Source organism: Pleurodeles waltl, chromosome 12, assembly GCF_031143425.1.
Source record: "Pleurodeles waltl isolate 20211129_DDA chromosome 12, aPleWal1.hap1.20221129, whole genome shotgun sequence".
Classification (NCBI taxonomy): Eukaryota; Metazoa; Chordata; class Amphibia; order Caudata; family Salamandridae; genus Pleurodeles; species Pleurodeles waltl.
The window spans coordinates 104,969,758-104,986,381 of record NC_090451.1 but is presented as its reverse complement, the minus strand read 5'-3'; the positions used below and the strand labels follow the sequence as shown (position 1 = coordinate 104,986,381).

Here is a 16,624-nt window from a genome sequence, read left to right as displayed (position 1 = left end):
AATACATCCAACAAAGAAACCTCCGCTCAAGATTGGCACCCCGCCTTAGAACACCACCATGCAAGAAAAAGACTATAGGTTGTACATCCTTCTCCGTTCAAGCAGCCAAACTATGGAATTCATTACCCCCAACTATAAGAGCCACAGATAACTTTCTTTGCTTCAGAAAACTACTCAAGAGTTGGCTCTTTCCTTCATAACCACCATATTCAAACAACAATAGACTGCATATGCCTATGTTGATAAATATTTTTTTAAGATTATGTGTATATTTCTAGTTATATATAGTTTCTTTAGAAAATATGTATTGCTACTATGTCATAACATTAAAATACACACACTCTTTATACCTGTTTGACTAAGTATATTTTATCCATGGTTCTAATTATGTATTGTATGTGCATATGTGTGTGTATTCATATCTGTGTGTATGTATATATGTGTGTGTATATATATATATATATATATATATATATATATATGTATGTGTATATGTTGTTTCTGTGCTTGGCATGTTCGTGGGTCATTGCATGGCTCCTGGGTGGGTTGTTATACTAGATATCTATGAATTCCTGCTCTCATCTTATCACACTTATCTACCCATCATCATATGTCATGTCTCTATCAAACTATCCTCCATTCTCACTCTGACTCATCCCAAATCCTTTCTACTACTTTCATCTCCTAAATAACTCTGCCTAAGCTCTTTCCTCCGCTTCCACATCGAACTCACCAAACCTCACTCTACTACCGTGACCTCCCACACAACCCTACTAAATTCTCCCACATTTATCTCACCCTGCTACTATGCTCTCCCTAACCCTTCCACATACTCTTCCCTCATCCACCCCCCTTTACTCATCCCAAGCCTTTGGGTTGAGTAAATGAAGGATATACTCCCAATTAACACTTCTGGATTTCCTCCCTCCTCCGCCCCTCCATTACTCCAGTCAATCTAACTAACAAACTCTCATATCCGCGGCTCAAATTAACTCATAATAATACTAAAACTGTACTCATTATTTCCCGATACTAATCCATCAATAATTCTTGTTGGGTTCCAGAGTAGCGTGCTACTCACCGAAAAGCGCTTTGACGCCTCGTCAGGGGTAGTAAGCGCTATATAAATACAATTACAATTACAATACAATAACAAACTGGGAATCGCTCTTCACAGCTTATGAGGTACTCAGAACGGACCCCACCAGACACCTACAAGATGTCATTAAGACCCTTCTTGATGAAGCAAAGGAAAATGACTCAATCACCAGCAAGGAGTATGATTTCCTTACCACAACTGAGCCACAGATGCCACGTTTCAACTCCATTCCATAAATTCATAAACGGAGAACCCCACGACCCAGTAGGCCTACAGTATTACGCATCGGCTCAGTTTTAGAGACTCTATCTCAGTTCACAGATTGGTTTCTCCGCCCATTGGTCACTCAAACCAGATCCTTCATACAGGACACAAAACATTTTCTGAACATCCTAAAAGAAGTGGCGTATGACCATTACACTGAGATGATGCCATGTCGAGTCCAGTGGGGTTGCATAGTAATCCTATAATTTTCCCTTAACAAAGTACATCAAATTAATATTTTTTCTCAATAAAGCTTTAGCTGTAGGAATAAAAAAAAGTATCTGTGTAAGCAGATGACATTTGCCTACTCCTTTAAAATCCATTGCCTTTCTTTCAAGGCATATTCGATGACAAATATGACTTGGCATGAAACTCAAGCTACAGTCTAAACACAGACAAACGTAAAAGACACTTGCTGAATATTGTCTCAAAAATACTTTGAAGGGCTAGACTTTGTAGATTTCGACCTCTAAATGTGTAGTGGTCTTTCGCTCCAAATAACCTGCTGAACCTAAGTAAATTACATTAAAAGAACAATAAACAATTTAGGGGACATCTGGAGAAATGGACTTCGCTAACAATGACTTGGGGGATCAATATAATTACAATGATGAACAAGCCTTCAATTATATTGCCACAAGTAAAAGTCCCTCTACCACCAACATCAAACATTTATAAAGAAAGAAAATATTCTCAAAGCTCCTTAGGCCATAAAAAACACCACAGACTGCTCTGAAGAAACTGCTGGACCAGAAAGATTTATGGGGGAGTGATCTTCCACAACTTTCACCTACATATCATGAAGCCTTTAAGACTTCAACATGCATTGGTCTGTTCTAACGACAATAATCTGCCCCAAATGCTAACTTGGACCAAACAAGAACAGCTCTGATTAGCCCCTCCCATTCATCCACACTTTAATATATATGAAACCAATTTGAAAATCCATGTCACTAGAATCAAACAAGGCTCTGAGAAATCACTTTGAACATAGAAGAAATACCTTAAACATAAAACCATATCAAAACAGGAATACTGATTGATCTACCCAAAAGATTCAATGACAAAATAAAGATTAATATGATAAAAAAAACTCTGGTCTGGCAAAACGATTTTAACAAGGGCATCAACAAAATTATATATATAAATTACGATAATTCAACCCCTGTCCTTCTGACGCATCATCCATTCAATCTGCAACTCCATGGCAGTAAAGGGTGAAGCATCCCAAAAAAGCGGTTCACATAAATGCTTTCAGTTCAAGGCTCAGAAACAAGCAACCTAGAATATGACGACAGGATTGAATTACTGCCACTGATGCAACAAATAGCGACCAGAGTTGTATCTAATTTCTGGGGACCAGCACTTATTTTTCCTCATCAGACATTAACTGCACGTAAGAGAGGGAAATTCACACAGCAGTGGAAAAAGTAGGAACAGAAAGATTGGGAAAACAGTGGCATAGGGCAAAAGCATGTTTGGATCAAAGTTTACAAGAGTGATATAAGGGGCAGGGAGTGATTGGCGGCGGGTTAAAGGGGAATGAGCTGGATTCAAGATTACGGTGCTGTGACATTTAAAAGCACTGGCTGCAGGCTTTTGAGATGAACACTGTGCACCTGCACTTATTGTTTTTCAAATTAAGCAACTGCAACAAGTACACTAGTATGTTCCTTAAGAAACCATGATACGCGAACACATGATCCAGAATTGAAGCTGCTGTGGAGTCCCTTTAAAAGACCAGACCCCGCAAGATTATTCAAATCATATCATACTGAGAACTTTTAAAATCCCCAAGAACTGCAACTCTGGCTCACTGTATTTTTTTACCAAATCAAAATGTGAAGACTTGTGATTTATTTAATCCGACTGGTGCTGAAGATGCAAGTCTTGAGAGGTATTCGCACGCGTTTCCTATCTTTATCAGCTTTCTGGTGACTTGTAGTCGTGGGTATGTAATTATAAAAGCGGGACTGCAAGTCCCAGAATCCAAAGGGGGGAAACCTCGTCTGTAGCGCCCCATCACAAACCGACACGGAAAACGTGACAGCCAATTGCGTGCTTTCTACCTTCCGTTTAGCGAACAGGCTCAAAACAGAAAAGTCCATGATTATGCAAACGAAAGGGAGTTGCTGTATGTGTTGGCAGGACTTGTTTTTGTGAAATACAAGTTGGCTCGTGTAACCGCTGCATTCTTCCACTGTTTGAGCCAATGTGAAAGTAAGAACTGTCCCTCTTGTCCTTTGTAGACGCTGCTGCTCATACCCACCACCAGCGCTGTTGGGCAGTTGCTTGTGTACGCGCGCATGCGTACAACGCCTGCCACGTCACGTATGTAACTCTCATGGCTGTCGTTCTGACGTGCGCAGGCATGGAAAGTAAAATATCTTAAATGTGGTTTCTTTTCGGACACAGATTCGTTCGTGGACAGAGGACAGTTGGGTTTAAAATTGCTTTGAAATATTATTTAGATAATTCTGCAAAGGGTATAACGGTTCCCAACTCTCCATTTAGAAAATGTTTGCGGTCGTCACCACGGGTTTAGGGGGAAGTAGACGAAATAAATCAAAATACTGTTGATTCATTATGAATGTTAGCATACACACTGTCTACAGTGTTTATATCAAAACCATGCACTTCAGTCTACATGGAAGTTTCCGTAGTGTAGTGGTTATCACGTTCGCCTAACACGCGAAAGGTCCCCGGTTCGAGACCGGGCGGAAACAATTTTTCTTTTACCACAACTGAAATACAATATATATCATGCCACTGATATTATTCATTTATAATTTTGCTTCTTCACTTTAGTTTTCTACTTTGAATAAGGTTACATTTAGGATATATATTTAGTTCTATCTCTCCACAGAGGGGCAAATCCTTGCGGTTTGGACTCTGCGGGCATATTTACAAGAAAGTGGCGCATTGGTCCTAATGCGCCACTTTTCTTGCATTGCCCCTCCCTGCCTAACGACACCGTGGTTGTGCTGTATTTACAATAAGGTGCACCATGGCGGTCATTAGGACAATTGCTTCAAAAATTCTGATCCTATTGTGGCGCTTTGCTTCACTAGCATAAAATTTTTTGACGCTGGTGCAGCAAAGCATAGGGAGGCCCTTTGACTGAAATGGCTATTTCATTTTAAAGCATGCTCTGAGCAGGCATTAAAAATGACAGAAAAAATGTCACAGTGAAATATAAATTTCACTGTGCCATTTTTTGGGCCCTCCGTGCGTCAGAACGCCCCCCCTTGCATACATTATGCCTGGCGCAGGTCCAATGTGGCACACAGGTTTGCAACTACTGCACAGGAGAAAGGCCTCCTTAACGCCGCTGCAGCATAAAAAAATGACACTAGGGTGGTGCAAGGTCAAACCTTTAAAGGCTGCTAGGACCCCATCCTCCAGGGCTGTACCTAGTTGTAAAAAAGAGAGAGGGTGCAAGGCCCTCCTCCCCCCAGCCTTCTCGAGACCTGGGGACCCCATTCACCAGGGCGGTATTTTTTTATTTATTTTTTAAAAGGGAGTGGGGACCTGCAGCCCCTCACCTTTTAAGGCCCCAGGGACGAACACAGCCCAGGGAAGGGGCTGCGCGGCCCCTCCCCATAATAATTTAAATGGCCCTCAAGGGAATGTTGTCCCTGGGGCTGAATACGTGTCAGGTTGGAGGGGGCGCCTCTCTCCCTCTAATAACTAATTTCAGCCCCAGGAGATGGCTCTCCACCCTCTCCTTAATTAAATAATGCAGCCCCTAGCCTCAGTTTTTGTTTATGGGTTTATGCAGGAGTCCCGCCGGATCGTGGCAAAAATTGATGTTTTTTTTTCAATTTTGGATCAGGGGGATGCCTCTGGATTCCTTCTCCATTGATCATAGGGGGAGGGTATCTCTGCCTTAACCCCATATATTTTTTTTAAACTTCATGACAAAGGACTAATTCCCTTAGTCCTGTAATGGCTGCCATCAGGATTTTGCTCATGTAACAGGCAGCCAATCAGAGAGGTCACAGACACCTGCTGGAGCAAGATGCCCCCTAGGGAAAAAAGCTCCCTGGGAAAATCAGAATGTTTTATTTATAAATTGGAACCCCACAAGACTCTCAAGAGCCTCTTGCAGACCCAATGGACCAGATACACAAATATTTTTAAACATATATCGCTCAAAAACTACTTAACGGATTCACACCAAATCACAAAAAACACAATCTGCAGACTAATCTGCAGAATCTTCCTGCCAAATTTGGTGTAATTCCGTTCAGTAGTTTTTGCTGTAGTAAATGCATGGGGAATTTGTGTTTTGCGACCCCCCACATTTTATTCTTGCCCCCGCTTGACAGACAACCGCAAAAATTATGATACATGTGTATGTGTTTGAAAGTTACTGTCACGGTGTGTGTGTGTGTGTGTATATATATGTATATATGTATATATACATATACATATATATATATATACACACACACACAAACACAGGGTGACAGTGACTTTCAAACATTTTTTAAGAACATGGTTTATCAAGTATAATGGTGTCCTGCACAGATCTGGTCTGAAGGTTTGGGACTCCTGTACTTTTTTGAAGTCCTCAAAAGGCTTCATTTAAAAAACATTAACTGCGGCAGAACAGTGCCATCTCTTCCTTGGCGCACAGTCCCCTTCTCCCCTCCATGAACTGAAGCCCCAGGTGACCACCCTCTACTCTACCTGAAGCAAAGAGATTGATTGTTTAAGTTGTTGCAGATATTAGAGGCGCCTGCGGAAGTGAGAGCATCTTCAACGTTTCAATCCTAAATTGCAGGAACGCGTTTTCCTAAAAATTGGGACATGTATTTAAAATTGTCAAAAGCGTTCTGACGCCAGGACAGGCCTCTCAAAAACGGACTGTCTATGGAAACCCTGTCCCCAGAGTGTGTGTATTATTTAGAGTGAGGAGCAGAGACCCAGTGGGGGACCAATGCACCCCACAACATTGGTGATGAGCGATGCCCAATTGTCTTGACTCACCTGTGGTGAGGTCCCCTTGGGGTGGCACCGGGGCCTCCTAAATGAAGGCCCATACACAGTGGTGTGGCACGCAGCTGGAGGTGTTCAAGCGCAACCTCACCAACATCTTTATTATTTCCCTGACACCTGCCTGGCATCAGGCAGGCATGCGTGAACTTGATGTTGCCACCCATGTGCCACATTACACACTACATTAGTCCCCAAATGTTTTTTTGGTAAGGACTCCAACTTTTCAAGCAGAACTTACTTTGATGGTCCATAACATTGTACAGACACTCTTATCTTGCTCTGTTATTATGAGCATATAAAGTCTCTCAGCCAAGTGGACCGCTGAATGTAGGGCCTCAGGTAATAGTGTTGTTGTCTAACTTGGCTACTTTGCCACTAAGTCACTTTGGTTCTGTAGGTGCCACTGGATGCTTATCAATCTCCAACAGTGCAGGCCCCAGACCAGCAGGACCTTCTCTGTGCTCTGCGTCATCTATGTCACTGGCCCTGTCCTCCTTTGGAGTGGTCATCTGGAGTCCTCCTGGTCATTGCTCGGTCAGCTCTCTCTTTGTGAAAGGCAGAGACATTTCTCGTGACTTGGTCATTTCCCCTCATGCTTTTATCATAGCCCCTCACCTCTGGGTCACTACGAAAGGATTTAGTTCCAAAGGAAAGATAAACTTCCCTTCACTGGCCCTGTTGCGGATTAGCACCTAGTCACCTTTAGCAATGTCCGATTCACACCCCTGTTGGGAGGCTCTCCCAGGCATTGTTTTGTGTTCGGTCTTGCCTGCATTTACATCTAACAGAGTAGGCAACCAAGAGACTGCACATCCACACAGGGTGTTGGCTGCTGAGCACCAGGTAGTGCTGTGAGGTGCTCCGCTAGGCACCTAGGACCCGGAGTATTGTTTCTTCGATGTCTTGTTGTTCAACGCCTATTCTGATGGCTTTGTTCAATTAACTCATCTTTCTTTCAACTTCCCTGTTTACGCAGGGCATTCAAGGCATTATTGTTCAGTCTGCAGTGCCTAGAATTTCTAAGTATTATTTGAATTTGCGGGCTGTTATCAATCTTCACACTTCACAGGATACCAAACATTTCAAATATTTTTTTCTAGACATTCTCGTTTGCTCCAAAGAGGTACCCATCACTATTTCTACAATGGGAAATTTGGAATATGTATCAATTATTAGCAGCATGTAAAGTCTGCTAGGTAACATCCTAAAGTCAATACTGATGTACTGCGCCTTGGTGCTAGGTTCTTCGGTGATGACAGGAGCAGGTCTGTCGGTGCTCTGTTCGCCTGGCACCACTGATACCAAGCAACTGTCTGAACCATGAGGATATCAAGGGCGAGGAACTATACTTTATCTAGCTTTTGTTTTGGATGTGGGCTAGGTAGACAATCCGTTGTCATAGTGCGGGAAGAGGGAGGTACCTCAAGTGAACACCTACAGTTTGTTTATCTTTCTCGCTTGATATTGACGCCTTAGCATGGTGGCACTGATAATGCAAACTAAAACATGGGCCTAACTGAAAACAAAGCAGCCATCTTAGATGAATTAAATAATTAAATGAGCTATGACAGAGCAAGCTAAGTAGGTTAAAAGTCACTAGGTGATGGGGAACAAGTCTGCAAGCCAAAGGCTAAGCTAACTCCTGTATCCCATTAAAACAAACTAGGATTCACTACAATACAAGTCACTTCATTTTGCAAAAGCTGTAAATGCAACAGAGTGGGTCTGCATTTTGAAATGTAACGAATCTTTAATAAAGCTAATAAAAAAAAATGTCTCTGCACTTTGTATGGTTTGCAAAAGACCAAAAACTGAAACATCTACTCTGAGGTAACAGAATCACAGGGACATGGTATTAACCGAGCCTGTATGCGTAGCATTTGGATAAGAGACTAAAAAATGAGTTCTTTTAAAACTGAAACTCACCAGATAAAAGCAACAGCAATGGGTGAGGACGTAGTAGAGATAGGGTTCTATATGGTATATAGTTGAAAGTAGTTGGTAAGCGGCCACTCTCTGCTTAACGCACTCTGCCACCTCCCTATTCCTTTTTAACAAGGCAGGATAGCTGCATTTAGAAGAGCGGATGCTCTGTGGTTTCTCAAAAAATTTCAGTTTCCCAATTAAAGCAGGTTGATTTTGAATGTACATCAACCAAGGAATGTTATCAACTTTCTTGTGTCTCAAATAACTGAAATCACAAATCGGTTGAGCAGGGTTTCTGGCTTAGACTAAACAGAAAGCCAAAGCAGCAATTCAATTTCACGTGGTTCTCTGAATATTTTAAACCTGTCTCTGAGTGGTATAAATATGATGGCATGCCCGAGGGGGATTGATAACAATTTTCTTGTGAATTTGTTTTCAGTTATTTGTAGGTCAGAACTATTCTCATGTACCCCAGATGCTGCATCAAAGGTGGCTACCGCAAAGGCTTGGCCCCATAAATGCTGGTCATCACATCAGTGGGACTGGAGTCCAGCTTAGCAGAGAACCTAAAAATTGCTGATATAGACTGTTCCATCTGTGCTTTCTTAACTTTCATGAGGTGTCACCAAGTGCCTTTATCATCAAAGAAATCCAAAGGTATGTGAAAGTGGATACACGCAACAATCTGGACTTATTAACGTGATGCTATTTCATTTTAGAAGGCTGTCGCCCACAGGTCATAGAATATGATTTAGTAGCATTAGTGGACAAATCCAGATCATGCATGAAATGAGCAAAGCTGTCTAATAGCCTCTGTAAATCTATCACAGTTCTTGCCATTAGGACACAGTCATCTGCATATATCAAAACAGGGAGGTGTCTAGTCCCCACCTGTGAAGAGTCAGCAACAGCATTCAGCAAAGACGATACCAGCTCGTTAATATATGGGCAGGAAAAAAAAGTAGCAAGGACGTATCCTAACCTAACACCTCGCTCTATCTGAAAGGGGGGGTGCATTCTCCATTTGGCCCATATCTAATCCATCCAGACAGTTCAGAATGTAATTGTTTTTGCTTGATCGACGCAGTCAAATGCAGAGGTAAGATTCATAAAAGCCAAATGCAGACAACCATTTTTGACCTTCATGTACTTATCAATTATGGGATGAAGGTTCAAACATTGTTCAGTGGTCCCCAGACCTACATTGTCTAAGACCATATTGCATGTCACATGAAATGCCCTTTCCCATACCCTCAATCGATCTCGAACTCTACTGAGAATCTTAATTGGAGAGTTAACCAGGGAGCTAGGGCAGTAGCATTTGGGACGATGGTTGACTTCTGAGGCCTTGTCACTGACTTCAGAGGCCTAGTCACCACAGCACACCTAAATAAATTTATTAAGAGAGAAGCCCACAGCTCATTTTTCCCTTGAACAGATCAATAGGTACTCGATCCGGACCTGCAGCTTTGAATTAGGACTTTGGTTGATGGCGCTAATTAATTCATGCAGGGTGAACAATGGAAAATCGAGACAGTTTGGACCTATTTCTCGTATAACATATTTCCCCTTGCTTCAAACTCAGATTTTTCATATAGCTTTGAAAAGCGTTATACCCACTGAAGTGTGGGTGTAACAGGGTCCCTCGTAGTGTTATGACCTTCTCCGAAATACGGGGCGTTAATAGTTTTTTTTTATTTTTTAGAAAACTGATGCATCATTCCTCCTGCGGGCCTCACTTAGTTGTCCCCAGGCATCCTGCCTGAACTTTTCCTTTATCAACTTGTTTGCCTGTTTGTACCGAGCTCTGCAAAGTTTTACTTTATTCAGCACGCCTCTTTTGTGTCTTCAGCGGGGTTAGTATCCGGGTGTGTTTTAGTAACACATCATTCAGTCATAGTGTAAGGGGAAGGCGATTATCATCATTTGGGGTGTTATGCAGAACGGTAAAGTCTTAAACTAAGTGTACTAAAGGTTTGGAAATAATAATAAAATGTATCACGCCTCCCCTTCCCTTCCCCGTGAAGGTGGCTTGACTTTGATCCATAACTGGGAGCAGGTTCAGGGTAAGTACAAGGTCAAAGCTCGCCAGGATCTTGTTAAACATTTCACCACAAGAGGTGTCAATAAAATCCGAGTGATTTGTGCCACAGACTACGTCACAAGAAATGGGGCAATGTGTAGTATGAACGCCCCTCCCCCCCAGATTATTGCTGGGTCCCACTGTAGGTCATAAAGTGCATTGCTGAACGCAATGTCTAAAAGCTTGGGAATTTAATTTTTCTGTTGAGTAAAATTGTTGTGATAAAAATGAACCACTAGAATGGGCTGCCTCACGGGAATATTAATAACTAAAATCTGAAAATGAGGAGAATGACTCTTATTTTCAGTAATCTTGCCTGCTACATTGACCGGGATCAATGATAACAACCCCCCTTAGGCTTACCTCTAACGAAGGGATGGCCGGCGTGGCAAAAGTGACAAACCCATTTATATGGGAAGTTTTGAGGGCCCAGGTCTCCTCTAGACATACAATTTTGCAGCGTTTATCAGGATGAGCCACAAGGAATCGGGTAGTTTACTTCTAAGGCCAGCAATTTTCCAGGATATTAACGTACAGTCCTGTTGAGTGGCGGTCGAGAAGTGGCAATAGGCAGGTTCTCTGAATCAGTGAAGGTAGAATCCATTTTTATAATATGACCTTGTGAGATAGAATTCAGTTGATCAAAATTCAGGGTTGCTAAAGTGAAAGGGGCCTCGTTGCCTTCAATAGAATGGCCACCATTTATAATCACCTTGTAAACTGGAACTCCAGGAGAAGGGGAATGCTCAGGGACAATAGTGTAGGAATCTGGCTCTATTTATAGTGGAAAAACACAAAAAGGAGTACGGGGTTCTTTTATTACAACGAGGGATGGATCTATGGGGCATCAGTTGTGCCACCAGATCCCTCATGGTCCTCTAATGGAGGTGGGGTATTAGTAAGCTGTGGTACTGCAGAGGGTCTGGAGAACAAGGGGGGAGTTTCCTTTACGGACTAGGTGGTCTCACACACTATATAGTGTCATGCTTCATCATATGACCACCTAGCCCCACCAAGGTAGGACAGTGCCACCTGGACGGACTCAACCTCACTGTTAAAGGAACAGGAGGGAGTGCATAAATTAATTCTGGTTCTGGAAATAGAGGGATCCAGCTAATCTAAGGAATAAAAACGCCTAAACAGATACCTGTATGAGTATTTAATAAAAGGTTCTGTTTGGTGTGGTTAAAAAAATGGAGATTGGGACACCTCTGTGAAAATAAGGACTCACAGGGTCCCCTATCTAGGAAGTAGAAGCCGACATGTTTCTGCCCTCAGTAATGAGCTCTGGAAAGTCTTGGGGCATTCATCAGGGCGAAGGATCCCTACTACTCACGCTAAGAGTATGAGAAAAACACGGTATGGTGAGTAAAAAATGAGAAGGGGCCTACCTTGCCAGGAAACTACCTGGTGGGGGCCCTGTCCCTAGAGGCTACTGGCCTCTGGTGTCCAGGAGAAGGAGTGTCCCCTTATAGTCAGACATACATCAAAGGAGGCGCTCACTGTGCGCCTAAACCGTCCTCTCCCAGGACCGCTTGGATGATTCTATTTATAGTGGACCAAAATGAGGTAAACTGTGCAAAGAGTCCCAGAGGTATCACAGAGGCACAAATGACATCCCAAATGCTCTCTTTTGTTGTAGTGTAGGCGAGCAGTTAGGCATATCAGAGAGTAGTGCTAAGCATGCATTGCACACATAGTAAATGAGACACACACTCAAAAAAGAAATCAAACACCAATTTCAAAAAAAAAAAAAATAGTATGTACTTTTATATAAATTTGGACACCAAGATGATCAGAATCGGGTGACTACTTATCGAGTTAGGAATTTTTACAGTTTTCAAGAGTTGACACAGTCCAGTTTTTGGAGCGTTAATATTATCCTATGGGCGGGAAACGTATACGGCATACTGGTACGTAGCAACGACTTACAGGACCAGTCTTCCGGAGTTAAGATAAGTATGAGGGCAAGGTCCAAAGCAGCACCAGCAGGTCACTTCGGTTGGCCCTGGGGCATACGGGTGCAGAGGTGCTTTTCAGCATCAGGTGCCCAATGTTATACTATTGGGGAAGAAACAGACACTGCACACGGGCAATCAGCAACGACTTACAGGACTGTTCTTCTGGACTACAGGTGAGTATGAGGCAAGGTCCAAGGCCACACTAACAGTTTACCTCGGGGGCTCAGGGATGTCCGGGTGCAGAGGTGTGTTACCGTGTCGGGTGTCCCATTCCCTTCTATGGGAAACAGTGTAGTCACAAAGTTGCTGCAAGCTGTGACTGGAAAGTCAGTCCAGAGGAACCAACAGGGGGGCTTGACCCTTGAGGTCCTCGGTAACGTGGGGACACCATTGGTCCAATCCTCCTCTGGCTGTGGGGCTCGGGTGCAGTGGTGTTTTTTGGCATCAGAATCCAGTGCAGGGTATACTCACGGTTGGAGGGGGCTTGCAGAAAGAGGCTGCAAGCTCCATTGTGAAGTCCACAGTGAGTAAACTCAAGGTGGACTTCATCCCTGGAGGGCTTGGGTACCACGTTGACACCGTTGGTCTACTTTAGCTCGGTGTCTGGGTGCAGTGGTGATGTCCGGCGTCTGGTTTTTGGCAGTTTCGGGCCTCACAGTTCTTTCTTTGGTGCCTGCAAATGCAGGGAAGACGCACCTCTGTTCCAAGGGAGTTATTCTTGGTGATTTGCGAAGCACTGGCAGCTCTACTGGGTTCTTGGAGGCTGCAGTGACAGGAAAGATCAGTTGCACCTTGAGGGTCGGTGCAGGAGGCAGGCTAGCAGGAATGGGGCCAAGTTAGTCACGCTCCTCGGTTCTCGGGTTCGGCAGGCTTTTTGTCCACTCCTTCCTTGTTGTCCAGAGAAGAACGGTTTTCCTGGTATCAGGGGGTCCCTTAAATACTCAATTTAGGGGGTGTTAAGGGAAGGAAAGGGTAGTATCCATCCTTTTGTGTTGCTAAAGTATCTCTATGTGGGAAGGGTATGCCCAGATGTTGGTCCTGTGCTCACTGTGCCAATGGATTCAAGCTTGCTTGGTTGATGAAGGGTGAGACCCTGAAAATGGTCCAGGATGCTTGTTTTCAGTCCAGGGAGGACTTGGTCTGGCAGTTCAGGCTGGACTGTTCCCATGGGGAACAGGATCAAGACTGACTTGCATATGGCTGGGTACAAACTGGGGTGGCATGGTGAGCAAAAGAACAATGGATTAAAGCCAGGTCTGTGACTGGGGTGAGTGTTTGAAGAGCTTCAGCACTCTGTCCATCATCCTTTTCTGTTACTAAGGTTGCCTTATTTGTGTAGGGTATGCCCAGACATGGGTCCCATGCTCACTGTGCCACTGGATTCAAGTTGGCCTGGCTGATGAAGGGTGATAACCTGAAGCTGGTCCCAGGATGCTTGTTTCCGGTCCAGGTTGGACCTGGCCTGGCAGTTCGGGCTGGACTGTTCCAATGAGGAACAGGGTCAAGACTTATTTGCATATGGCTGGGTCCAATCTGGGGTAGCAGGGGGAGCAAAAGAACTGTGAAATAAACCCAGATCTATGACTGGGAAGAGTGTTTGAAAAGTTTCCGGACTCTGTCCATCATCCTTTTGTGTTTCTCACTGAGGATCAAGTCACCAGGTGTCTTGGTTTGGGAAAGGAACACTGGTACAGTGGACCTGGTTAGCAGGAACTCAGTGCACTTCAGTCAAAGTAGTATCAAAAACCAGGCTAAAAGTGGGGGGTACTGCAACCAGAACCCACCTTCCTACAAATAGTGTGTGTACCATCTGTACAATATGATTTTGGGAAACTATCTAGCTATTCTAGAGTCTCAAGAGGGGTGAACCTGTAGTGGATTTCAATCTGAATGGTCCCTGGTGTTGGAGTGGAGAGAGGTACAGTGTCAGAAATTGCAAGGCCATGTGGTTTGTAAAATAAAAAGCCTAGGAGGTTGCTGTTATAGAACTACTTACAGAGCCAATACATTTCAATTTATATAGCAAGAAACTCACCACTTGTGGGCCCCTGAAGTTAATAACAGTGCAATCTCCCTTCTCCCTTTTGGACTATTTCCCACCCAAGAGACTCTTATCACAGAACTAATATCATTGTACATTCTCCCATTGTGGAGATTTCCCAGAGCTTTTTCTAGCCAGTGTGACTTTATTTTTATGTTTTGTGTCATCTTCTAACTGGTCTGTTTGCAAGGGAGGAATGTTTTTAACTACAGTCAACAAATGTGCAGCTTCCAGGAGTAAATGCAGCTTTTTCGGGATGACCCGCTTTATAGGAATTGGGTGGGGGTGAGTTATGTTGACATTAAGAAAAGGCAAAGGACAGTTCGAATGAGGCCTGCCTCATGCACCATTGTGGATCAGGGAGGACAGGGCTGCATAGAAATCTGGCCCTGGGTGGCTGGCAGATATTAAGCTGTCCTGTCCTGTCCTGTCCATGCCCCAGCCCTGTTTTAAAGAGATGTTTATCAGGTACCTTATTTTGGGGTGCAGTAAAAAAAGGTTTCTGCAGGTCTTGGTTTGTCAGTTTAACAAGGGATGAAGCAGTGGCCTTGAATGAGAGTCAGGTGGTTTAAAAAAAGGACACACTCAAAGGACTTGTCAAAATTATTTACTAATTGGTCAGTCAGATACCTTTATCGTAGATGGACCCTCACACCCTTCCACAACCAGAGACAAGATCTTCACAGCAGAGTTTTTACTTTTACCACAAGTGTTTGTACTCTGCAGTGTGCTTCCTTTCTTTTTAGGAGGGGGTGGACCCTCCAAGTCAAGTCCACTGGATGAAGTGCTAGGTAAGGTAGATTAATCTGTAATCAGTAGTTCTCCATTGAAAATGCAAGAATTGGGTACTTGCTCACTACATAGTAATGTGGGTTTTCCTTTGGTGAGGCTGTGCCTGGAGGATATGTAAATGCTTTCTGGAAAGCCCCCAGTCTTTCCTACACACATTCTATTTCAGAGTTTATTGCCCCTATAGCATTACTTTAAAAGTTGCTGATTAGTGAAGTAAAGGAGCAATCCTTGCCCATCTTAGAGGAGGCCATCACCTTCCTCTTCCCCATTGACTTTAAAACTCAGAGGACCTTGTATAGCAATCACAAAATCAAGGACCTAAAGAAGAGGGGCCAAGGGGAGTGGCCCAGCCTCAGTCGGCCGCAGACAGGTGAAGATAGGCCTTCTTTGGCCCGGGCTGTGCCTGGGCATGTCCTGCACACGTACCGCATGCGAGAGGCCGGCGCACGCTATATAGCATCCCCCCAGCCCTTTCTTCTCACTGGACGAGGGGGTTGTGTGTGATGTAGTCAGGCAAGCAGGAAGAGTCCAAAGATGTTCTACGTGTGGGAGGCCGGCACGGGCTATATAGCGCTCCCCTTATGGCCCCTCCTTCTCACTGGGGCAGGGCGTTGAGGGTTATGTAGTCCAGGTAGGCAGACAGTCCAAATATCTGTTGCGTGCAGGAGGCCGGCGCTCGCCATATAGTGCTCCTCCCGCGGCCCTTCTTACTGGTGCAGGGGGTTGTGGGTAGGGGTGTGCGGGGAGCTCTGCTCCGTTGGTGGAGCTAATGGAGATTTTGGAACTCCGTCCTCCGCTTTAAGCTCGGAGTAAGTCCAAAAACTCTGCTAGCCCCGCCAGCGGAGCGGAGCTCACCCAGTGTGCACTGCAGCCCAGTATGAGCTGCACAGCGCAAGCGCAGACAGTCTGCGCTTGCACTTTGCAGCCCTTAACTGGGCTGCAGCGTGCACCGGAGCAGACCAGAGGGAGGCAGCCACTGAGGCTCGTCGCCGACAGACGATGAGGAGAGGAGGACCCCCCGGGAAGACCCAGGTAAGTCCTCATTTCTTTTTATCGTTGTTTGTGCACACTGGTGCGGCCCTGGCCTGAATTCAGGCGAGGGCCATAAGCAGCGAAAGAAAGCTGCTGTTTCAGGCCTCCTGTGCACTGGCCTGCCCCGTGTGCACAAGAGACCTGAAACAGCAGCTTTCACTGCCAAGGCCCTCTCCTGAATGCGCCCGATCTCGGAAGTGCTAAGAAGGGTCGGGCTTAGTTGACCAGGCCCGACCCTGCTTATCGCTTCCGAGAGGAGGCACATTCGGGACTCTGCGGGTCACGGAACTCCGCCTCTGCGGAATTCCACTGCGTTTTTTTCAACTCTGTGGAATTCTGTGGAGTCAGACTGCGTGAACTTCGCCCAGGCCTAGCTGTGGGCAGGGGGTTGTGCGCGATGTAGTCCGGGCAGGCAGACAGAG

At 44.6% G+C, this 16,624-nt stretch overlaps 1 non-coding gene across 1 annotated transcript; it reads left to right on the top strand.

Annotated features, from left to right (window-relative positions):
* Nucleotides 1-4,016: 4,016 nt before the first annotated feature.
* On the top strand, nucleotides 4,017-4,089 carry TRNAV-AAC (transfer RNA valine (anticodon AAC)). Its single transcript has one exon. It is a non-coding gene; the product is annotated as a tRNA-Val (tRNA).
* The last annotated feature ends 12,535 nt before the right edge of the window (nucleotides 4,090-16,624 follow it).